This window comes from Polypterus senegalus, chromosome 13 (genome assembly GCF_016835505.1).
Source record: "Polypterus senegalus isolate Bchr_013 chromosome 13, ASM1683550v1, whole genome shotgun sequence".
Classification (NCBI taxonomy): Eukaryota; Metazoa; Chordata; class Cladistia; order Polypteriformes; family Polypteridae; genus Polypterus; species Polypterus senegalus.
The window spans coordinates 19,798,029-19,823,472 of record NC_053166.1 but is presented as its reverse complement, the minus strand read 5'-3'; the positions used below and the strand labels follow the sequence as shown (position 1 = coordinate 19,823,472).

At 36.5% G+C, this 25,444-nt stretch overlaps 1 protein-coding gene across 2 annotated transcripts in view; it reads right to left on the bottom strand.

The window, feature by feature from the left end:
• Positions 1-25,444, bottom strand: part of LOC120543163 (bifunctional heparan sulfate N-deacetylase/N-sulfotransferase 1) — a 247,751-nt gene that overhangs the window by 150,974 nt on the left and 71,333 nt on the right. Inside the window, exons 2-3 of one of the 2 annotated variants that reach the window (XM_039776066.1) lie at positions 9,039-9,185; positions 458-540 (exon numbers count right to left, since the gene is read on the bottom strand). The gene's annotated coding sequence lies outside the window, so the exon portion shown is untranslated. The remainder of the gene's footprint in view (positions 1-457; positions 541-9,038; positions 9,186-25,444) is intronic. The other variant, XM_039776065.1, reaches the window with a different exon arrangement.

Genomic DNA, 25,444 nt, shown 5'->3' with positions numbered 1-25,444 from the left:
GGACCTCAGAAAATACAAGGGGTGTAAAGGAGAAGGTGGTCGACATCGTTGTAAGCCTACAAACCTGCTAGGGTAACATTTGCCTAAAACTATATTCATTGCAAAAAGGCAAAATAAAAAATATTTGAAAATATTGAAGAAACAGTAGATATCAGCCAGCAAAATAAGTACTCAGAAGAGTGTAGGATCTTAATATTAAAAATAAAAATAAAAAAAGACCACAGATATTCATTTCACAGATTATGCAATTCATTTTCAGCAATTTACTCCCAAGTAAAACAGAAGAAGCTCTCTTTCTTAGTCTGTACCCCAGGCTACTTTCATCACTCTAAATATCACTGATGAATTATACAAAAAAATAGTAATATCATTAGTAGCAAGAATCATCGAATTTGAAATATTGTCCTTTTCTGACCCAAAGCTGCTAGTAAACAGCAATGAAAAGCTCTATAATAACCTTTGGGTTTGCATCTGATAAAGTCCATTTGAGTGTAGCACATTCATTTTCCCTTCCATTTTCCTTGCATGACTCCTTTGGCTCTGGAATACATAATTTATGCTTTTGTAAAATTCTTTCCATAGCATGGCAAAAAAATCAATGCCTTGTACATGAATAAAATGAGAGACACTAAAATTAGCTGTGAAAGCCTAAGCAGCATAGCAAAAAGTAGAAACAAACAAAAAAAGGCCCTGATAAGCTATGCAACTTTAAAATTTCAAAACAACAGCCTTCCACTGCTTACAGATAAGAGTTAAATTAGTGTTGTATTAGTTTAGAACTTGTAGCAAATCACAAGGACACATTTGATCTCTCATTCATGACTTTAGTGTTCAAATATTTCCCCCAAATCCTCCACTTTATGGTATTAGGAGAATTCAAATGGGACTATTTAAAGAAAGAGAATTTCAAATTAGGACATCAGGTGGAAGACAATCATTGTTAGCCTCCACTTTGGTGTAATCTATAACTGGAAACAATAGCGTCATCGCTCACCCTAGCTACAGAAATATTTATGTAATATTGTTTAACAGGCTACAGCTGTTGTCTTTGACAAATAGAAAGCTAATTAACCCATAGACAGTGAAGAGACTTTCTTTAAAGTCAAAAACGTTTGCAAAAAATTAAACATGTCTTGAAAATAATATCTAATAGAGACTTTTAGATGCTGGGTGATAAACATAGGCAGGTTAGCACTTCAATAATGATTTTTGTATTTTTTTTTTTTTATTTTAATTTTGACATTACCTGAGGACCAGCATTCAAATATATGACCGAAGTTTGAAAATTATCCCCATGTATGCCACTTTTTCTTCAAGAACTATAATTTCCTGGTACATCGAAAAAACAAACATCATAAGACTATAATCTGGCCTGGTATGACTGAATATTGGTCTGCGTGTGGACGTGCTGTTAAACAACCTAGTGTCCCTTAAAGAGTCAGTTCCTGCCTTGTTACCAGGACATGCTTCTGCTCTCTATGAACAAATAATAGAAAAAGTGAGTTCAGAAAATGGATCCACCAACTGCAATGTATTTTGTATGCTCTGTAAAATGCTGCTTAGTGATATCTATTGTGAAATGCATTATACAGTAATCCCTCTCTATATCGTGCTTCGACTTTCGCTGCTTCACTCTATCGCGGATTTTAAAAGTAAGCACATCTAAATATATATCACGGATTTTCCGCTGGTTCGCGGATTTCTGCGGACAATGGGTCTTTTAATTTATGCTACACGCTTCCTAAGTTTGTTTGCCCTGTTGATTTCATACAAGGGACGCTATTGGCTGATGGCTTACAAGCTACCCAATCAGAGCATGTATTACATATTAACTAAAACTCCTCAATGCTATAAGACATCCATCCCGCGCGGAGCTTGATTGTTTGCTTGTCTTTGCCTCTCTCTCACCCTCTCTGACATTCTCTGCGCCTGACGGAGGGGCTGTGAGCAGAGGTGCTGTTTGCACAGAATCTGTTTGCCTAGTGGATACGAACGCACCTCTAAGAAATGCCGCTTTATCGCGGTTCTTCCAAAAGCACACTTATTGAGTTTTTGATGGTTTGCTTTAATCTCGCTCGCTCTCTCTCTCTCTGACGTTCTCTGCGCCTGACGGAGGAGATGTGAGCAGAGGGGCTGTTTGCTTAGAAGATACTGACGCTCCTCTAAAAAATGCCGCGGCAAACTTAAAAGCACACGTATTGATTTTTTGATTGTTTGCTTTTCTTTGCGAGCGCTCTCTCTCTCTCTGAAATTCTCTGCTCCTGAAGAGAAGATCTATTTGCATTCTTTTAATTGTGAGAAAGAACTGTCATCTCTGTCTTGTCATGGAGCACAGTTTAAACTTTTGACTAAAGGGTGTTATTTCATGTCTAGAGGGCTCTAATAATGTTAACAGTGTGGGAGAGTTTATAAGGGCTTAAAATATATAAAAATAACTACACAAACATATGGTTTCTACTTCGCGGATTTTCATCTATCGCGGGGGGTTCTGGAACGCAACCCCCGCGATCGAGGAGGGATTACTGTATACACTACACCAGCATTCAAAAGTTATGAAGCTTTCTGGGTGATTCCAATTTTTGATAGCAATTAATAGCTTTTAATCCAGATTCCATGAAATTAATTTAAAAATATAGCAAGTGTTTCTAATGTCCATTTCTGCTTCAAATGACTGATTTTTAATTTATTATTGATATATGATTGCAAAGCATTATTTTTATAAACCATTCCTTCAATATTCTAATAATAAGCCGCTTAGCTATTCCTTAATTATTTATGTTTAAATGTTAATTTGTTATTACAGAATCCTTTCCAATTGCATTAGCACTGCTGAAACATGTTATTCTCTTTATAAAGTTCAGTTCCGCATTCAAAAATGAACAAAATTAAACAGTTTAACAGGTTAATCTGTTTTTTTTTTAGGTAGAATGAAGATTATTCCATATGGCTGCCAAGAAACTGAGGATTTCTTACACACATGTCTTTTACTGTCTTGAGAGAAGAGGGCAAACTGGGTCTAAGATTTTAATACAAGCTAAATACTAGAGAGTCATCCTTAACTGTGAAATGATGACTCCAGCACGCTGACCATAACATGCATCTCCAGTTATCTACCATCCAATGTCTGTGTTATTTTGACCATTTTAACTATTTTCTTTTTAATTGCCAATTTTAGATATGGCGTCTTCTTTGAAACTGTGCCTCTAAGGGCAAGATCTCAGAATTCGGAAAACAAGATAACCAGTTTGGAGGAGGAGTAAAGGCATATGAGGCATGCTGAGAGAGTTGTATTCAAAGATGGAAAGTATAAAACCGGACAGGAGGTGAGAAAGGTGTCTCGAAAAAAAATGGCACAGCCTGAGAAACGGGCTTTTGAGAACATGCCCAAGAGGGGCAGCACTGGTTAAGAAACAATCACAGAAGCAAATACAGAGCAAAAGGCACTGAAGGTACACATAAGGCAAGGTGCTCAACAGGTACCATGGCTAGTACCTGATAAATCTTTATCTCAATAATATATTAGAAAGACCTTATACTATGCATCATATTTTTATGTAAATATTATAACCAGGCCGCTGATTTAGAACAGCCACTTAAAAGGAACACTGAACGGTGCATTTGCTTTTTAAACCAAATAGATGAGTCAACAGACATCAGTGACAGAACTCAGATGTGCATTATTATTAGGATGGTATTTGAAGATATGACAACAAAGGAAGAAATGCTCATGGTTTAGCATTTGAAAGAACACACTCTTGGAGAAGACTTTTTTTATGGCTTTCAGAGATTTTGTTGACAAAACAAGGATTGCATGTGTCTAAGCTATTATCCATCACTACTGACAGCATACCTATGATTACAGGCTGATCCAGTTGGTTAACTGGAATATAAAATGAGGATTACATGTTTTCTGATTTCCTTCACTGCCATTGCATACTCTACCATCAAGCATTGTGCATTAAAGCATTAAGCATGAAAGAGATGATGGATGTGTCAATGACAGGTGTCTGGTCTGTTCAGTATGGACAAAATCTCTAAAAAGATGCCCATTTTGTAATTTCTGGAATAAACTAATATAGTTCTCTTTCTCCTTATTTACATGAACATCAGGCTGCAAAAGTTTTGAAAGCTGCTACCTATGATCAAGACATTTATTTATGTTTCTAATCATACAGAATACAAACTTGGCTTGAACATAGACAGCTGCTAGCCCATAGAATTGACATTTTCTAACTACTGACTGGCATACTCAACCAACTTTATTCAGATCAGCAAAAGAAAGACAAGAACATGATCAATATGATCAGCACGTTTGAAGACCTCCAAGTGAAAATCAAGAATTTCTGGAATCCAAGCTGCAACGTCATGAGCTAAAAAAATGTTTCAGAAGGTTAGTATCCAAGTTGGGAAAATATAAAATTAGAACATTCACAGTCTGACACTGAGCACTACACAGACTCAAATTCAAAACTGCAAGTTGGACTTCAATACATTTTTCAAAGACTTTGCAGTTAATTAATTAGATTCAATTAAAAACATGGTCTGTTAAAACCCATTGAGGCATTCTTTTTATGATTAGGGTCAAAACAAAAACAAACCATTATTATTTGGGCCAAGCTGGACATTAAGATTTTCTACTGCTATAAATAACTCTTCTTTAGATTAGTTTCTTTTTGAAATTATGTTTAACTATCAATATTCTACAGCACGTTGAGCTACTTTCATGTATGAAAATGTGCTATATAAATAAACATTGTTGCTGTTGTTTCTGCCGAAATTAAAATTCCAAAGAAAGCCTCAATTTGTAATCCAACAGAAGGGGTCTACAGCAATTTTTCAGTGTACAATCCAGAGAATTAAAAACCAGTTTCATTAAAGAAAAATACTTACTTTTCTTTCCACTGTTCCTCTAAATGCACATAGAATAGTAAAATTAGACAAAACCTCATTACACAAAAATGTCCTATAGAAATAAGAATAATGTAAGAAATTACCAAAAGGAGAACCACAGGCTAAGGAAGAAATTGCTTCATCAGTTGGAGTGATTGAGCAATTTTATCTTCACCAAGAGTGCATATTAATAGGATGCATGTTATTTATTTATTTGTGATGCAGAATACATTCCAAGAAGGACATGTTCACAATATTCTACGAAACATTTATTACAGTGATTTACTAGACTACTTTTGATTAAGAGCATTAAAGAAAGCCTGACTGTTGTTTATAAAGATTAATACCATATGGTATTGAGAATACATACAGAAATACAAGCAGGACAGGCACCTTTTAATATTAATTTACGTAGGTATATATATATATATATATATATATATATATATATATATATATATATATATATATATATATATATATAAATAAATATTAATTAATATATATATATATATATATATATATATATATATGCCAAGCGGGACCCCCTGTGATGGAAGGACCAGGGGAAAAGACATATTTGAGCCAATAACTCCCCTAAAACACAAGAAGTCAACCCCCCTGGATTGTATTGAGGCCAATGCCGGGGGAACCTGGACAGTTGTGGAGCCTTGGACTGCAGCACTTCCACCACACCTGGAAGTGCTGCCGGATGACCAAAGAGCATCTGGAGCACTTCCGGGTGCTGTATAAAAGAGGCCACCTCACTTTGCTCCAAGAGCCAGAGTCGGGAGAAGGACGACTGTAGAGTGGTGCAGGTGGCAGATAAGAGAAACAGACAGCAAAAGAGAGAGAAGGGCATTATTGTGAAGAATTTATGGTTGTTTACGTGCTGTACTGTAGAGGCAACGGTAAAATAAAATGTGTGCTTTTGGACTTGTGTCGTCTGCCTGTCTGTGTACAGGTTAGGGGACTTTCCGACCCCTGATCGATCCATCCATATGTATGTATGTATGTACACACATCCGTATGTATGTATATGTGTGTGTATATATATATGTATGTATACGTACATATATGTATACACACACACACACACACAGTTTAAACCATTTACACCGTATACAGTATAATATACAGCACATACCCATATAATTACATACTTTATATCAGTAGAAGTGCTGACAAGTTGCATCAGGCTGGGATGACTTTGTGATGAGTTACCAACAGAATGAGCTAGAACTGCATCATGCAAATGAATAGCTTCAGAGCCAGCTGCAGGGCAACCTATAAAAATGGCAAACCTGCCAAGGTCACAAAAGAATTCCAACTAGTGGTGGAAACAGCAAGCCATCCATTTAACAATAGCAAGCTACCTAATAGAGCAATGTAAAGGGTGAGAATCCACTGGGCACTTGGTGCTGCTATATAGAGTATATATACCAGACACGTTAAAATTGGGAGCATTTTGTAGGTCTGTGCTCAACAAAGACAGGGAAGGAATTACATGTGACATAGCTACTAACTTCTCTTCTATTTGTCTCTATAGATTGGAGATAGAGGAAAGCCCGGAGGCCCACTGATGTTACTTTTCTGCTGGCCAAAGTCAAACTCTCTGTTGCGAAAGCAGTAAATAACCGAGAGTCCCATCGGAAATCTGCATTCATTCAAAGACCAACTTTGGAGGAATACAAAGCTCTGAGCTTCTGACGATTATTTTCAAAACATCAGCAAAACACCACTTGTATAGCATCACCAGTCGTGAATGTGTAAACAGGGCATCATGTGGGACTCCAACACTAATTTCCCTGTCTTTTTGTTTTGTTTCATTATCCCTATCTTTTACACACACACACACTTTTTAGTGTAATTCCACACTCAATGGACCACTAGTTGCAGGGCATTTTAAAACTACTGTTGGATTCTGAGATGTTCTCAGTAACTCTTGGGGCAAGCTACTCAGAGCTCCCTCTGACAAACAAAGGTTAACTTGGTACCACAGCACTTAAAAGGGCCAAGTACACTAAGCATAAAACATCCTCCCTTATATCTAAAACCAGGTCACAGGTATGCACCCAGAACATGTGGTGGCATGGGGAACAATTTCTCCCCCAAAACATCACTCTGGTCAAAGAACCAAGCATTCAAAACAATAGCTAGGTGGACTGACTCCTAGTCTTCTAGGGTACACTAAATGTTTCTACTCCGGTCCCAGCTCTGCCTTATTTGTGCTGCCCTCTACTGCTTCCTATGGGCTGGTTATCCACACTGGCACTAGGTGAAGCTATTCCTGCACTAGTAAGATTTTCTCTTAAACAGTCCTGCCTGCTTTCATCCTGGCAGGTCACTATTTATATATGCACTGCCTTGTAAAAGAATTCAGACCCTTGACCAATTGTCTATTTTACTGAATAAGAAATCCCACACTAACCCTTTATTGTCGGTGATATTTGTATTTCAAAGCACTTAAACTAAGAACTATTTTTAACATGGCACTGTTTTATATATATATATATATATATATATGAAAAAATCTTAATGCAAAAAATGTCTGCATAACTATTAAATTGTTACACTTTATTAATTTACTGAGTTACATTTTTGAGCAATCACAGCTTTACGTCTTTGAGGTTAGTATGAACAAACTTGGCAAATTGTGATTTTTGCCCATTCTTCAAGACCGATTCGCTACTAGTTGTTCAGGCAGCTGGATGGCACTTGCACCCCTCAATATTCAAGTAATAAGACAGATTTTCAGTGAGACTGAGGCTGGGCTTTAGCTGAGATTTGTTTGACATTCGCCCTTTTGTCCTTAACTGCAAGGCTACTTTGGCCTTGTGATAGTGATCAATTTACTTGTGAAAGATGAACATTTTTGCCAAGTTTCAGTCTTCTATCAAAATGGTTCTCTTATAGGATTTAATTGTTTTTACCACCGTCTACTATTCCTTCTGTTTGAACCAGATGCCCAGCACCTGCTGATAAGAAGCTGTCCTACAACCTAATGTTACTGTACATCACACACATAATCTGTGAACTCTGGCCAAAATGCTCTCTCTCATTCTTATCTGACCACAACATTCACATCCCAAGTGGTTCACTCACATGTCTTTTCCAGACTCCGGATGGTACTTTTTGAGTTAAAGCATCCTTTGTGCCACCCACTTATACATGGAAATGTTATACAGAATTCTTGATATGGTTGACAGGAGCCCCTGTACTACAACAACATTTATTTATATAGCACATTTTCATACAAAACATATAGCTCAAAGTGCTTTACATAATGAAGAATAGAAAAATAGAGGACACAGTAAAAAAATAAAATAAGTCAACATTAATTAACATAGAATAAGAGTAAGGTCCGATAGCCAGGGAGGACAGAAAAAAAAAAAAACTCTAGACGGCTGGAGAAAAAAAATAAAATCTGCAGGGATTCCAGACCATGAGACCGCCCAGTCCCCTCTGGGCAATACTACACTTTCAGCTATAGAGTTCCCCCTTTTTCTGCTTTCTCCATTTATATTATTTTATCTCCAACCTCTACAGAATGCATTTAAATCCTCATTTTCGCAGCAAACCCTCAAATTCATAATGTTAATAACTATCCCTTAATGGTGAGCTGTTTATCAAAAACACTGATGTAAAATAATGCCTCTATTAAATAACATTAAACTTTTATTTGAAATTTTAAAAAAATCTCAAAAATTCAGTGAAAAATTGTGAATTGGTCAAGGGTCTAATACTTTTGCCATACACTGCCCATATGTGTCTCTAGACTTATTAGTAAAACTATGGATTGTGTCATTAACTACTCAAACATATGCTAATAAATTAGCAGGAAGACTTATCACTTTATGCTCTTTGCTCTAAATTCTAAACATTTCTGTAGGCTATCCTGTTCTTTTAAAAATCTGCTTGACATGCAGCATTTTAGGACTGCAGATTCTCTTTAATTCATAAGGATTTACAATGTGCTGCTTGTACATCACAATTAAAACTATTACCCATAAAAACAAAGCTACAGCATATATGGAAGCTTGATATCAGTAAATATTATGACAAAACAATATCATCTCAAGGATTTTTACATTAATTTTAATAATTGTGATATAAAGCAAACATCAATCATCTAAAATGTTACTCACTTCACTTTCTTGAGTTCCCCATAATTACATTTAGGTATCTTTTATGAATCCATGGTGGGGAACAAAGACAGCACTGGATCCTTTAAGTCAGTCATTCTGTATGAAGGTGTGCAGGTTTCTCTGACACATTAGGCCAAATCACTGGTCCTGTGGATAAAAAAAAGATACTACATGTTTGTAGGCGTGATGATTATGCAACATTACTTAGTGGGCGTACATCTGAGGCAGCTATTATAATATATATATGGCATCCAGGCTCTGGCTAACCCCGGCTCTCTTGGGATTCACATAAAGTCAAGGCCATCTTATTCACCAACAGGGCCATTCAGAGAGCTGGATGGGAATAATCCATAACCTTGTGAGGAGGAACAAAAAAATGACAACCTTGACTTGATCATTCAGTTCACACTGAATATAAAATGACTGACTGCAAGCAATATGCTTTTCAAACCTTTCACATCCCTGTGTCAAGTTCTCTTTAGCAATTTTATAGTTTATTAATAAGAATACTCTCAAATTCTCACCTGTTCTAAAATATTTTCTTTGAAGTTTAATTAACTATATTTGTTACACTTTTGTTTTTATAATTTTACTTATGTTTACAGTGACTTTAATTTTAACACTGTTGACATAAGAAAAAGTTAAGTGGCAAGTTCTGTGGGAGAAGAAAAGACTCATGCCTATGCAACTATGCAAATGGTGCATACATTTTCAATCATTAATAAGAAACATTCCTTGTTCACAAAAATGAAAAAAAAAATTAATGACTGAATCTGAGAAACTGAAATCAACCAATATATTGAATAATCCAATTGATGAGTACAGTATACAGTTTAGAAAAGGCAGTTTTCTTGAAGAATTTCTAGCTGGCACAACTGTTCTGGTGTCATTACCTTATAATATTTTTATGTTTTCATTTGAAGACCCTTAAGGCCTTATCTTCACAAGAAAAGTCATCTACTAAAAGTTAGCCAACGTCGACATTACCACATGTTCACTTAAAAATGGTGTTTTTAAAATGAAAACCATTTTCATTCACGCTAATGTTTTCACATTATTTACGAAAGCATCTCCACCACACTAAAATGACAGAAAATGCATATGACAGACACTGGCATACACTGAGCATGCACACATCAATGGAAAAATCCTTTTGGGGACAGTAACAATGCCACCACCCACAGGATTTATGGCAAAATATACTGGCTAGTATATTATTTGCCTTTTGTGCCTGCAGCAATCCAATTGTACAAAATGCAACTTAGATGTACAGAGGTAAGCAACAGAGCTAGAGCCATGGAAGGAATCCGTTCTAAGCCCACTATGTTGGAAAACATTTCCATTCCGTGAAAGGTGACCAGTCAGGGAATATGATGTTTGATCAGGGAAGGGCTATGTAAGTAAGCACAAGCCAATCAGAAAACAATAAAGAGTGCATGTTTTCAAAAATCTGTTTTTCGCCCGTCCACACACCACAACACTGAGGTTGCATTTTCAGAAGTACTGTATACAGGTCTGGTGAGCGTCGTCAAAAGTCTCTGTGTTTCAGGGTTGAAAACTCTGGAGTAGTGTGGATGAAAGAAGAAAACTGCAACTGATGTCTGCATTTGTAAACAAAAACATAATAAAGTGGACAAGGCCTTAGTTTCCACAATTTTCCACCATGAATCTCTAGTCCAGGGGTAGCTAACTCTGATCCCGGAGAGACACAGTGGGCATAGGTTTTCATTCTGTTTCCTTAATTTGTGACTAGTTTTTGCTACTAATTAACTTCATTTAATTTACTGACTATTTAAGAGTCAGACCCATTAAATCAGGGCTGAGCAACAGCGGTGCTGGAGGGCCGTAGTGGGTTTTTGTTCCAACCCAATTGCTTCATGAGAAATCATTCACTGATGATGAAGCTCTTATTGATTTGCTCACGTCACATTTTTCTGCTTCATTTTAGTTGTCTCGCTTGTTAAGATTTTGAACCCTTAATTGCTTATTTTAGCCTGAAACAGTTGTATTCATTGTTTTAACAGCTCCTTATTAGCAATAATATGTAAATGACAAAGGAACCAGCAGTTCTATATCTAGCTTGTTTCTTTTTCCACCTGTGTGTATTCATCACTCATTGTTTGGTTTAAGTACTCAGAAGGAAACGGAAGAAGAAGTGAAGAACTGAAAATTACTCATCCATTTTAGGCTTCATATCATTTGGATGATATATGTATCCACTAGAAAGGAAAAAAAATCTATTATTTAGGAATGAACTGACATGGTAGAGTTAAAACACTAGCAAGCCATGGAATTAAATAAGATCTATTATTGGTGAGAATTGGCTTCTAATTAAGAAACTGGGATGGAAAAAAAACCTGTAGCCACTGCAGCTCTCCAGGATTGGAGTGGACTACCCCTGCCATAATTAATCAACCCAGTTCCAAAACTACAGCAGGAATTAACCTATATTTAACATCAGAAAAGCCAGAAAAAAATATTCCATCCAGATTGTACATCATAAAGACCTTTAAGAATCAAATGAGATTTTCATATCTGTGCATTACATAAGTTAAAAAAAAACTAAACCATTATTGATTTTAACCGAAAAAGGAATTATCAAAGTTTAGATTACAATGTTAATAACAAAATATACTGAATACAGCAATTTTACTTCATAAGGTATAATATGGTACTTTTTTTTTTTTTATTGAAATCTTCAAATGAGCAGTTAAGCTAAAAAGGTATGTGTATGCAGTAAATAATCAAAATGCGTCAATCAAAACATAGAAAAAGTGTTCTTTAAATAAAAAATGGAAAAGGACTTGAAGTCACTTATGTATGTTTTTTTGTGTTTATATTGTTATTTTTAACTAGTTTTTTTTTAACTTTATTTAATCTTTATTTGAAAGAAACATCAAACTCCAGTACTGTCCAGTAAGATGACTGCAATCAAATGTCCATCTATATTACAGTATTATCAGGGAACGAAGTAAATTATGATTAACTATTTATATGGCAGCTACTATAAGGAGGACATTTCTGCAATGGTATTAACGTATATTTCCTTGCTAGTTGCTGAACATTGTCTTTAAAATAAATTAAGTATTCATTTAATAATGCAAACATTAGCTGTCAAAATTAAAATGAAAATAAAATTTTTTCCGTCTGTCATGTCTATAACTTACGCAAAACATCTTAAAAGCTGTGCAGTTTAGGGACTTGCTGTTCCTTGAAAAAGACATTTAACGGCTGACAGCATAAATAACGAGCCAATGAACAAGCTTAATATTATACTCTCTTCCATTAAACATTTCTCTTATTACATCTCTCTCTAGCACTGGTGTGTGTGTGTATGTACAAAGACACACTCACTGACCTATATCTCTACATATCTAAATGATTACGGATTAAAAACCTTTTTTTTTTTTTGCACATAATTCCACCTATTTTCTTCCTCTTGCAAATGAGTTCATTCCGTTCATAGCCCCACATTCATTTGCATTTTTCTGTGATTTTTAAAAAAGGAAAAAAAATGGCTGAAGGTAAATAGCTAAAAAATGCATTTCTTCTGCTATACCTTACCTGATAAAGGTTTAATAGCCACCACATTTCTAACCAACATTTTTCATTTTTCAGAGTTGATATAACCTTAATGTATTTTTGTGACCATATTATGGGGTGCTACAGTAACAAAGTACCTGATACCTCTATAGTCCTGGTTTCAACCTCCACTGTGGTCACTTGCTGTGCAAAATTTGCACATTGCTCCTGCATCTGCATGGGTCTTTCTTTTTGAACTTTGGTGTCCATTCCCCATTTCAGTGATGTGTGTGTTTTCTGGCAACTCTAAATTAGTACAGTGAGAGTGCCCTGTGATGGATGTGTGTCCTATTAAGCATTGGTCCTTATCTTGTGTACTGTGCTACTCAAATATGAACCCTGGACTCTTCAAAGTATACTGTGGATACAGAAAGCATTCAGATCTCTTCATTTTTTGCGCACTTTGTTTTGTTGTAGATTTAATTTGAAATGGATACATTTGCTATTTTTGCCAATCAACCAACACTCAATAACCCATAATGATGGTGTGAATGTTTTCATGTTTTCAGAAAGGTCTACAAATACTATATAAAATAAAATTAAAAACTGTCTTATTCAAAGAAGTATTTAGGCCCTTAATTGCGTACTTTGTAGATGCCCCACTTTTGCATACTAGCTTCCCACGCCTAAACTTGGGAAGGTTGCCCCAAGCTACGTTAGAAAAGATGGAAAGCATGGGTACACTGCCATTTTCAGATCTCCAGAAAGATGTTCTATGGGGTTTAAATCTGGGCTTTGACTGTGCCACTCAAGTCAGATATTTGTAACCCAAAGTCATTCCAACATTTCCATGGTGAAAGGGGAACTATCACCCTCACTCTGAAACAGGTCTTCTTCAAAGACCTCTCTGTATTTGGCTACATTCATCTTTCACTCAAATTTGAACAGTCCCCCACTCCCTGTTACTAAGCACCAACATCATTTCATGATACTGCCACCACCATTGCTTCACTCAAGGGATGGTATTACACAGTTGACGAGCAGTGTTTGGTCTTCATCAGAAATAGTCCTTAGAGTTCTGCTCATCAGACCAGAGAATGTTTTTGCTCATACTCTCAGAGCACATTAAACTGTTAAATGACTTTTAGTCAATTGTGGCTTCGACCTAGCCTGTGACCTACCATAAATGCCTGACTGAAGTCGTGCTATTGAGATGGTTGTCCTTCCAACTCATTTGCTCATTTAGTTGGACAACTAACTCTAAGAAGAGACTCGGTAGTTGCAAACCTCTTCCATTTCACAATTATTGAGTCCACTGGGATCCTGGGAGCGCTTACAGGTTTAGAAAACTTTCGAAAAGTTTTACATCCTTGCCTTTATGTATGCCTCAGCACAATTTTATCATAGAGGTCTAACAGAGAGATCCTTGGACTTCATGGACTTTTTTATCCTGAGATGCAGTGAATTATGGGAACTTATATACAAGGGCAATCCCAAAAATAAGGTCTCCAAAGCGGTGGGGACATAGAGAAACTGTTCATACGGCTGTTGGCCACACTGTTGTGATTGGTGCTTCCTCCACTCCCAAACAAGCATGCGCGGCTTCGCTGGGATGCTCAATCTTGGCTTGGCAGCCCTTGAAAATGGGGCTCCCGTTGAACGCTACCGACAAATGCGAAGTTCGCACAGTTATTCGATTTTTGAATGCAAAAGGCGTTAAACCGGTTGAAATTCATCACCAATTGACGGAAGTGTATGGACAGTCGTGCATGGATGTCAAAAACATTCGCAAGTGGTGTAGAGAGTTTACAGCCAGTCGTACTGAAATTCACGACGAACAAAGGAGCGGGAGACCGTCAATTTCCGATGAGACAGTCGCGAAAGTTGAGGAAAACACGCGTGAAGATCGGCAGATCACTCTGGATACTCTCTGCATTTTGGTTCCTGAGGTTTCCCGAAGCACCGACGAAGAGGTGAAAGATGAGGTTCAACACTTCCTGAAGGACATGGCGGCGAGCTGGTATGACATGGGCATTCTAAAACTGCCACAGCGTCTACAAAAATGCATTGACCGAAATGGCAATTACTGTATGTAGAAAAATAAATAATTCTTCAACCTTTAAAATGATGCAAATATTATAGAAAATAAACAGTTGTTTGTATTTCTAAAAAAATAGGAGACCTTACCTTTGGGATTGCCCTCGTACAAAGTTAAACACAGGTACCTTTCTGAACAATGTCCAGCCAATTTAGTTATGGACTCCAATGATGTTCTGGACAGATTTAAAAAATAATTTAAGCAAACAGGATGCACCTGACCTCAATTTGAAGTGCCAAAGAAAAGGGTCTATAAACTAATATGAATGAAAGAGTTCACATTTTTGACTTTTAATACATTTGTGGTAACTCTTTAATTTAGGTACTACAAAAATACATCTCTTACTCATTTACTGTTAAGTAACAAGTATTTTTAGTAGCATATCAAAGGGTCTTGTTATGCCACAATGCACAGAGATGAACAATCTATCTACTGATAGAAGCCTTTGGTAAGGTCTTGTGCGGTACCTAAACTAAAGTCTTACCATTACCTTTCTGAAAACATGCATAATTATGCATTATCAAGTTAGACTGATGGGCAAAAATGGCAAATTTTCTCATTTAAAATTAAATCTACAATAAAACACAGTGTGCAGAAAGTGAAGGAGTCTGAATACTTTTAATCCACTGTGTTTGTCTATCAATCATAATACAGATGTGTACAGATAATACAGATGCCTTTTCATGAATCAAAAAAACCTAAACTAAAAACAGTTAAACACAACTTACAGGTTAGCTCCAATGGCTCTTTAGGTTTTCAGAAGCGTTCGACCATGCATCATATCACTGCCAGGTAAAACCTGACTGTGTATATATACTACACAATTATTTTTTTCCCTTTACCACATCTGCCAACATTTACTGAGAAAAATCTTCCTGCACTATTAAGCACAACGCCAGAAGAATTTGAACCCTTCACACAAAAGCTTTCTACAGCAATGCTGTTTGAACTCTAACTCTTTAAACTTGTGAGAGCTGACGTCACTTCAAAGCTGCATAGCTGTGTGTACACCTGGACTAACACAAAAACAGACCCCGACTTCCAGTCTTCCAGTTGACTGTTTGTAATATGCAACATAAGCAAATTAAAAACCTCAAAAAGTCTTGACTTTTAAAATTTTGTGAAAATATTTGCAAAAGAAAAATGACTATAACAGAATAAATTCCCTAAAACTACAGTTTCTCAAATTTTAAGCATTTTGACCTAATTATACTTTTTTGTCACTGGCACCAACAACATCCAGATCAATTATAATTTCTTAACAAAAACCTGAAGGAGGTTAAAGTTGGATTTAAAAATTGCAATATATCTTTAATAAAGCACCAGCAGATCAGATCACATCACATAACTACACATGTACTTATTCTGAGATTTTTCTCTCCCAAACAAATCTAAAGTGCACAACAATTGCTTCCACGTCTACAATGCCAGTAACCAGCAGGTGAAGCAACTTGCTCAGATTCACACAAGGAATCAAAGATGAGTATCGATTCAGTGAAGGTGTATTTTCAAACTAAAAACCTATGCAAGTATGGCAAGCAAGAAGAGGAGAGGGGGAGGAAAAAGAAAACACAACAGATGGACCCTGCTTCCATTAAAATCAAATCTCTCAGATTTCAGGTTCAGACATGCCTGGAATTCCAGCAGTATGTCTGCATCTTTAACTACATTATACAGCTCAGCCTACACACACGGACCAATACACACCGTGCAGCTGGGTAGATGGTCATGTAGTTCTAAAGTGGGAACAGCCGAAATAGAACACTGATGACGCTCTAACACAATAATTACTCCTTAGTAAAAATTAATTTTAAAGGCTGAAATTACAACAGGAAAATACCACACGATAAAATTATTATTCATATATTGTGCATGTGTGGTGAATAACACATTATATCTAATTCATATAATGAATCAAAGTTATAATTCAAAAACAGAAGCCAGCATTTTCTGTACCCATATATAATATTATGCAAAAGCTACATCAACCAGTGAAAAAGGTGATAACAGTCATTAAAAAAACAGGAAGCCATTCCCAAAAATGCCTTCAAGCTAAGATGGTTGCAATTATCTACTCAACAAGTGTCACAGTAAATGTAAAGAAGCTTGTCACACCCTTCAAAACTTTTTAAATGAAATGGAAGATATTTACAGCCAGCGCTCTGGAATCAGAGTCGGAAATAATTATTCAGTTACTGGAGTTGGAGCTGGTAAAAATATACAGACTCTGATTAAATGTAAATTGGGCATTTCAACACATTATATTACAATTTCGCATATAATGATTTGATTAAACTATTTTTCGTCTAGACTTGTTTTTCTTAATTTTGAAAGTTTAGTCTTAAGTTAAATGTTACTCGGTGTTTGTAAGCCACAACAACACTGCTACAGCCTTTATACCCAAACTTTAACAGGTTAGATTGCTGAAATGCCTTGTACAGTATATTGTATGTTGTGCACTTTCAATCAACACCATAAATATATTAGTCTAATTATAAATCGACTAGTCACGAGTTTGAGTTGGTGGTACCATAAATTAAGGAGTTGAAACCGAGGTTTTGTGTACCGACTCCACGGCCCTGGTTACAAAACCAAGTGAATCTTACACATTGCCTTATTCAAGCAGAAATGTGAAGCACTGAGGCATCAACAAATGGCAGAACTTAGAACATTCATGAAAGACTGACAAAAAAGTAATCAAAAATCATCTTACGGTCCCTTAAGAACAAGAGTAATAACATTACCAGCAATTCTCAAATTCAGAGTGCTGCAAATCAAACCAAACAAATCCCAGACCAATGACAGTGGTGGTCAAACTCCGCTTCAAAACTGCACCTTTGATCGCTAGGACTTTGGGATGCTTAGTATCTACAGAGAAAAGCCATGTCAGCAAGATGTCAAGGATTTTCTCCACTTAAAAGCTGCAAACTTATCCTATCAAGTTGGAAATAATCACAGAGGAATTGTGACAGATTGTCCGTTATTTATGTTCTGTTCTTTATAGACACTACCCCATACAAGAGGACTTCTTTTGCACCTTTACAAGCCACCACACACCAGCAGCTAAACCAGCTTTGTGTGCCACAGTAACTGCAAAGAATTCAGTCTCTTTAATCAATCAGCCAGAGCTTTATACTTCTGAAACCTAAAGAAAAACAGCATACAGCTACCGACATTTTAAAAAGCAGAGAGAGAGAGAGAGAGAGAGAGAGAGAGAATCAGCATAAAACAGTCAGGATAGCAATCTGCATTTCACATCAGCATAAATGATTAGCAATTAGCCATTTTTTAATGCAGCAATCACTGCAATAATAGTGGCAGAGCAACGTGCTGGTGGACGCTGGAAGGAGCCACTTCAAAGAATTCCAGGCAGGAGGTGAAACTTAACACTAGCAAGGAGAAAGCTTCCTACATTAAGCTAGATTGATTCATTTATTTTATGAGCAAATGCACTGTTCATCTTGACCTCCGATTTAACCTTTATTTTTAGCTTGAATTAGAAAAATCAGCTTTTTTTTTACATTAAGAGAAACAAAATCAAATTGCAGTCATTCAATTCAGTTATATTCTATATTGCAAACTATTGCAGGTCTGACACACAGCAAAATGACAACAATGAACATTAGCAAGGAATGTAAATCACCATGCAGATTCAATATTCAGCAGACAAGCAAGTGAAACCATTAGCAGGAACAGAACATTAGCAACATTTTGAAGCACTTTATAAAAAAATAAATAAATAAAAAATTAAAAAGGGACGCCTGCTTCCTTATCTACCTGAGGCTATTCGTTGAAGTTGCCCATGGGAACCAGCAAAGCTGAAATGGCAAGAAGAAAGTAAGTGTGCTTCTGATGACCTACATTAAAAAATCACACTTTAAAAGCTCAATAAATTAACAGGAGCAGAATGGTGCAGAATTATGAAATGCTTTCACTATGCTCGCACAGAACCAAACAAACAAGAGAAAGTGTGAAACGACACTGGAGAGTGTCAAATTATGTACATGTCAGATGTAAAGCCAGGTAGAAACTCTGCATCTCTGCTGATGTCACCGATGAACACCAAATGCTTCATTTTTCTTTCAGCTGCCTGCTTGAAAGTCAATGGCAGACACAGTGTGGGCAGTTAGAAACATGGCACTGATAGGACTTACAGTAAATCTTATGAGGGGGAGAATTAACCTTCACTTTCATGAGGGCGAATGATAGAAACATAAGGACAGATTTCTCCTTATCCCCAAATAAACATCTTCTACTATTGTTCATTTCCAGACCAGTTAATAAAACAACTACACACGTGTTGTTTATCACCAGAGTTTACGTCCCTTATCGCTGCACACCAGTCTTCATTACTCATTCTGCCAACAATGAATGTTTGCCACTGGGCCTCCAATCCCTGATCTGCTTTCACACAATACCTGCTCTCAGCAACTGCAATGTTTAAGAGCATGATGCCAGTTGTTAGATTTATTCACAGAAACCCAAGCATTAGCTGATTTGCTGGAATATTTTTGAAGCCATTACTTGGTCAGTTTATTTACAGTATTTGGAATACTAATCTTTATTGAACTAATTAAATTAAATACAGCATAATGAAAACCTTAAATAAGCATAAAGATGTCTAGTGAAAATCCAGAGGAAGATTAAAGTCATTAACACTAAGAAAAATTGGAAATCTGGAACAAATTGCAAAGTCCCTTTTACTAGCAAATGGAAGAAATTTTGGGAAAAGAAAGTGATATGCTGAGATGTGGGATTAACTGATTCCTCCAATTTGTAAACTATCTCATGTACAGAAAGCTTAGTTATGGTTTTATGCAATTGTGGGTAAATAGCAAAAACTGCAATCAATGGCTAACCAACAAGATAACAGCAAAGACCTTTGAGCCTACCACTTTACCCCTAGATGCATCTTTCTCAGAAATTCTGCATGCAATAATGCTGAATTCTGAATATTTTATCTGATGAAGTGATGTCCCAGTAAAAAATGAGGTCAGCAGGCTTTTAATATTATGCAGAAATATTACCAAGGGAAAATTTTAAACAAAGATTAGAAATAATAACAATGAGAAAACATTTGAAAAAAAATTAAATGTGTGCTTAAATTAGGGTGGAGGTGAGAGTGTAAAAGACAAAATCTGCAAAGTCACAACAGCCCACCCTATACAATTAAAAAATGATGCCATATTTAGGCCAACTCATACATTCCACATACTGTACAAGTATCCACATTTGTAAGCAGTACAAAGTTACGTCACTTTGACATCAATCTGGGTGATGGTACTCATCTGTGTGATAACCATTGACTCAAAATGCAGAATGAAAAAATAATCACGGCTCTGAGAATACATGTACAGGAAGTCTGCAGACTTCATGTCTGCTGAGTTATAAGTTCATGTGTTTCTGCTAGTTAAGCAACAGCTGACTGCAAATACTCCTGGACCATCACTGCCTTCAGTCTGGAAACCCATAAATATCACAAAAGAGGACTTTCTGCAAAGTGCAGTACTTAAGACTATAAACTTGATGATGCTAACTAGGGTTATTTCATAGTCACTGACATCAAATACAACCCCAACCATTCTATGCACAGTCACAACTGACCACTCGGAGAATCACTTTGATAGCCGCTCACATGGTTAACATTTTGTGATATGAGAGTAGGTAGTCACAAAAATCATTAGGTGGCATGTGACCACAACAGACAAAGAACAGAAGTTAATGGGATAGAAGCTGAAGAAGCATGAGAAGTTAAGCAACATGCTTCCCAAACAGAAAATGACAAAAGCACAGCATTTAGCTTTCATCTGGGTCCTATTTTGTCTTTAACAGGGTTATTTTCTATATCAGAATTCTTTAATGTAGAGTGAGGTATTTTGGAGAATGAAGAACAGATAGAGCAGTGACCTTGAGCGTTTATGGCTCCACCATCGTTTAAGTCACAGCCTGGTCACTGGGTGGAATTTGCACATCCATCCATCCATTTTCTAACCCGCTGAATCCGAATACAGGGTCACGGGGGTCTGCTGGAGCCAATCCCAGCCAACACAGGGCACAAGGCAGGAACCAATCCTGGGCAGGGTGCCAACCCACCGCAGGACACACACAAACACACCAAGCACATACTAGGGCCAATTTAGAATCGCCAATCCACCTAACCTGCATGTCTTTGGACTGTGGGAGGAAACCGGAGTGCCCGGAGGAAACCCACGCAGACACAGGGAGAACATGCAAACTCCACGCAGGGAGGACCCGGGAAGCGAACCCAGGTCTCCTAACTGCGAGGCAGCAGCGCTACCACTGCGCCACCGTGCCGCCCATGGAATTTGCACATTCCTTGTCATTTTCATCCACTGAACAATTTGCTTCACCTCTCCATTGCTCTCCACTGAAGAAATATGGAAACAAATATCTCCATCAAAGACTGGCCTTTGATCATGTTGAGTTTTCACACTGCATCTGCAGGGATTTTACTTCAGTTGTCCTCCTACATCCTAAAGATGCGAGTCTTAGGTTTACTGGCAAATGTAAATTGTCCCTGTATGAATGTGTTTTGAGTGGAATATGCCGCTGACTGGCACCAGATCCATGGTTGGTTCCTACCTTGCTCTTATTTTCAGGAAAAATTAATTCCATTTTAATTTTATTTTCCTTTGCCTCACAAATGTACAGATCCAGTCATCCATCCATTTTCTAAAATGCTTCATCATCAGTAGGGTCACGGGAAAGCTAAGTAGATAAGCACAGTGTGCAAGGAAGGAACAATCCAGTGACAGTGTGCCAAGTCCATCACATGGTGAATACACAGACAGACAGACACACAAATTATTTAAAATCACCAATCCACAAAACCCAAAAAATTAATCAGTATTGCATTTTGAAATAAAACGTACACTAATAAAAAAAAAAGGACAAATTGTTATTTCAATACATTTGAGATCACAGGTTCAGAGCTTGCCTTAAGTGAAACATACAGTACTATAAATGTTGAACACATTGTATTGATTTAAGCTTTAAAAGAAGTACAACTCACTTCACTTCAACAGCTGGAAGACAGCTAGCAGTTTATAGAGTGCAGGATTCATTATAGATTTTGAAAATATGTGGGAGTTGAAAAAGATGTTTAGTGTTAAATATTTGCTTTCCTTATTCTATATTTTCATTTGTTTTAATTACTTCCTTTTAAAATTTGTATCTAGTATAAAATAATGCTGAAGGTGCTACTGTATGAAGGATATAACCCAGTTTTAAAGTGGCCAGACGCAAAGTGATAGGTATTAAGCTGCAGCACCCCTTTCTGAAACATGCTTACAAATCCTGGAGCTGACATGACCCTAACATATGAAAACATATATAACAAAAAAAACTACAAAAATTACAACAAATTTACACATAAAAGTGTATTCAATCTCTTTATAAACTAAGACCTATGAGTTTGGGGGAAAAAAACAATCTAATGTTTGTAGAACTAGGTTGTTGTACCGTGTTAGCCATTATGAATGTAGAGAAAAGCTAAGCAAAATGACACCTTTTATTGGCTAACTAAAAAGATTACAATATGCAAGCTTTCGAGGCAACTCAGGCCCCTTCTTCAGGCAAGATGTAATCATAAAAGCTTGCATAATCTAATGTTTGAAAGTATGAACAGATTTGCCAAAAGCTGACAAAGATAATTCATGTGCTTTCAGTTTATGATATAATCATTCCTGCATAAAGTCAGTTTTAAGTCCCAAAATACTTACTGTTTTAGTATTGTTTGCTACATTGCATCCAATATTGCAAGGAAAGGTGGAGGCCCTACAACCCGAAAATGGATTTAGTGGGATAGGTTATCTTCTTGAAAAATAAAATCATTTACATTCATTTGACAGTCCCTTATCTATACCAACATCTAAATAATATGTGTAATAGATTTGCTTCCATAATTATATAAAAAGCTCTGCCAGTGTTACACAGGCAGTCAGGGGTGAGAAGTACAGATATGACAATCATTATAATATTTGTACAAAGTGGTTTTCAGCAGCTACAACAAAGGGAATCAGTAATGTAGATTGAACTGCTAATCCTGTGCCTAATTCTCTAATGCCTCTGTCATATGGGTGCCTAGGGACCAAACTGCATAGATTGTGTTCTATTTAGTCACTGTATACACACACACATACATGCATGCATGCATACATACACACTCTTTTTGTACAAGTTCTGAATCAGAAATATTAAATTTGACCCATCAGGCTTTACTATGGGTATGCCCATTTGCCCAGCTCTTTTCAACAGTTTGTCATAATGTTTTGCTGTAATGAGGCTTTCTGCATTTAGCACTTCACTATCAAATGCACCCCTGAGAACTACAAAGCAGAGTGTGTGAACAGACTCTCCAAAGCTGATTCACTTTCTCCTAATAAAGATTTTCTTTCATATAGCTATATTTGTGAATTTCTGAACCTTAACCAGTGAACCATTCCTTAAGATTCAAAATATATAGTATAAAACCTATTGGTTATAATGTGGTGATAAGTGATGTTTTCTCATCCAGAGTACAGCTACAAAGAAACTGAAAAAAATGTCTAATAACCCTATCAGAAACCCTACCACAAATGATGGTAACTTTAGATATTGTGTCGCTTGAAAAAGGAAAGAGACTAATTAGAATAAGGAAAAAGAAAGAATTGTGTCTTATTTGAAGGATGAACAAGTGCAGAAACTTTATTTTATGTTTTCCGTGACTATAATAAGCAATGATCTTTCTTATCTGCATTCAAAATATAACTGAGGCCCAAGCTGATTAGTGTACACAAAGACTTAAACACACTTCACTGAGAACAAGGTTCACTGGTAAAAGGTTGCCACCACATGTTTACGGTTTGCTTACAAACAGAAGAAATGTCACCAGTCTAGGCAAAGCTAAGAAATTTCAGTTCTACACATTCATACTGAACCATCACAGAATGCAATAAAGAGTCACAAGCGGTATACCACTGAGGTGTATTTTGTGAGTGAGCTTTGACTGTAAACACATATAAAAAGCAGCAGAGGGTTTAACCTGTTTTTCATGACACCTGTTATTTCTCAGTATATTTTCACATCAAGTTTGTAACTTTTCAAATCAAGATAAATAATTACTCCAATTTAATTGACACATGGATAAGGTTCAAAGCAGTAAAGTGCTTCTCAAGGAAGATTTGTTTCAAATCCACTGATTGTTACTCTTACCTAAACACTTCTGACTAAAACAAAACATTAACCTCTGGTTAATTCAACTAAAAAAAAAAAAAAAATTCTACGTCAGATCACAAGATTCTAGAAAAGCTCAAATGTTCAGAACACACTTTATATACAGTATATACATTTTTTTCCAACCTTGCAATTCTTTAAAAGGCACTATACAAAATAATAATCAACTGATGAGTGGCACAGGATGCAGTCAGTATCATTACTGTCTCAGAAGGCTTATACTTTAATTAGATTCCCACCTGTAATGACATCTATGAGTAGTCAGCACATATTATTGTTGTCCATGCAGATTTCTTGAGATGTTTCTGCTCCTTGCCACAACCCTGAGACAACCCGTTAAGCTGAACTGCAACTATAACTTCTAACACTGATGATAATATGAGTATGAATGGTAATGTGTCCTAATAATAATGGACCAGGATATGGATTGCCATCCATCCCTGCACCTATAAAAAGAAAAAAAAAAAAGAGAGGCATGGTATAACTCCATGAACAGAGCTAGTGATGGGCTACAGCACCATGTATCTGCAAAATGACAAAAACAGCTAACCGCTATCCATCCATCATCCAACCCGCTATATCCTAACTACAGGGTCACGGGGATCTGGTGGAGACAATCTCAGCCAACACAGGGCGCAAGGCAGGAAACAAACCCCGGGCAGGGCGCCAGCCCACCGTAAAACAATTATCCCAACACTTTATATATATATATATATATATATATATATATATATATATATATATATATAAAAATATATATATATTTTGGCTATACAACCTTTATCAGATGTGTGAATTAAATAGAAAAACAGATTATATACTGTACATATATTATGAGTGAAAGAAAGGAAAAAGAACAAAACGGAGATGACAGAGAAGAGTGGATAAAATGCATCGATCACCGAGGATGAAGGAAGACAATAAAAAGTCAATTTACTTCAGGTGAAATGTGTCATCCAAGTCTGAGAATGAACTTAGTGTCTTTAAAAGCTAGTAGTGGACACAACGTGGAGAATACTATATATCAATTTAACATAACAACAGATTGTAGACTTTAGGTTTGGGACACAATAACCTTGCTGTATTACACCAGTATACTGTATTATCTTGAAATTCCCACAGTGGGCATGGCATTGGACTCGCCAAATTTCTCTAGCATTATTTTTTACTTCTTTCTCTTTTCTTTTTTTAAATCAGCACACTTCAAGTATCAAATATGCAAAGGTTTTTCAATATCTATTCAAAAACTTAATAGTAGCTTTATAATGGTACTGAGGGGCAAAGCCTATTTTACATGCAAGCTTTCACAATGCAGTTGTTACTGGCATAACTGAAGGCAGCTACAAGTTATTAAACAAAGTACCCAAAAATGGAGGGACGCGGACTACATGTAAAGTACTGCTTTCTTTAGACACTAAAATAGCGACCTGTTCTAACACTATGTAATCTTGAAAACGGGAATAATCTATCTTTAATTACAAGAACAGCACACTCAGCAGATGAGTGGTAAGAATCCTATTAAAGGACATATTACCATTATCTCCACAGCAGC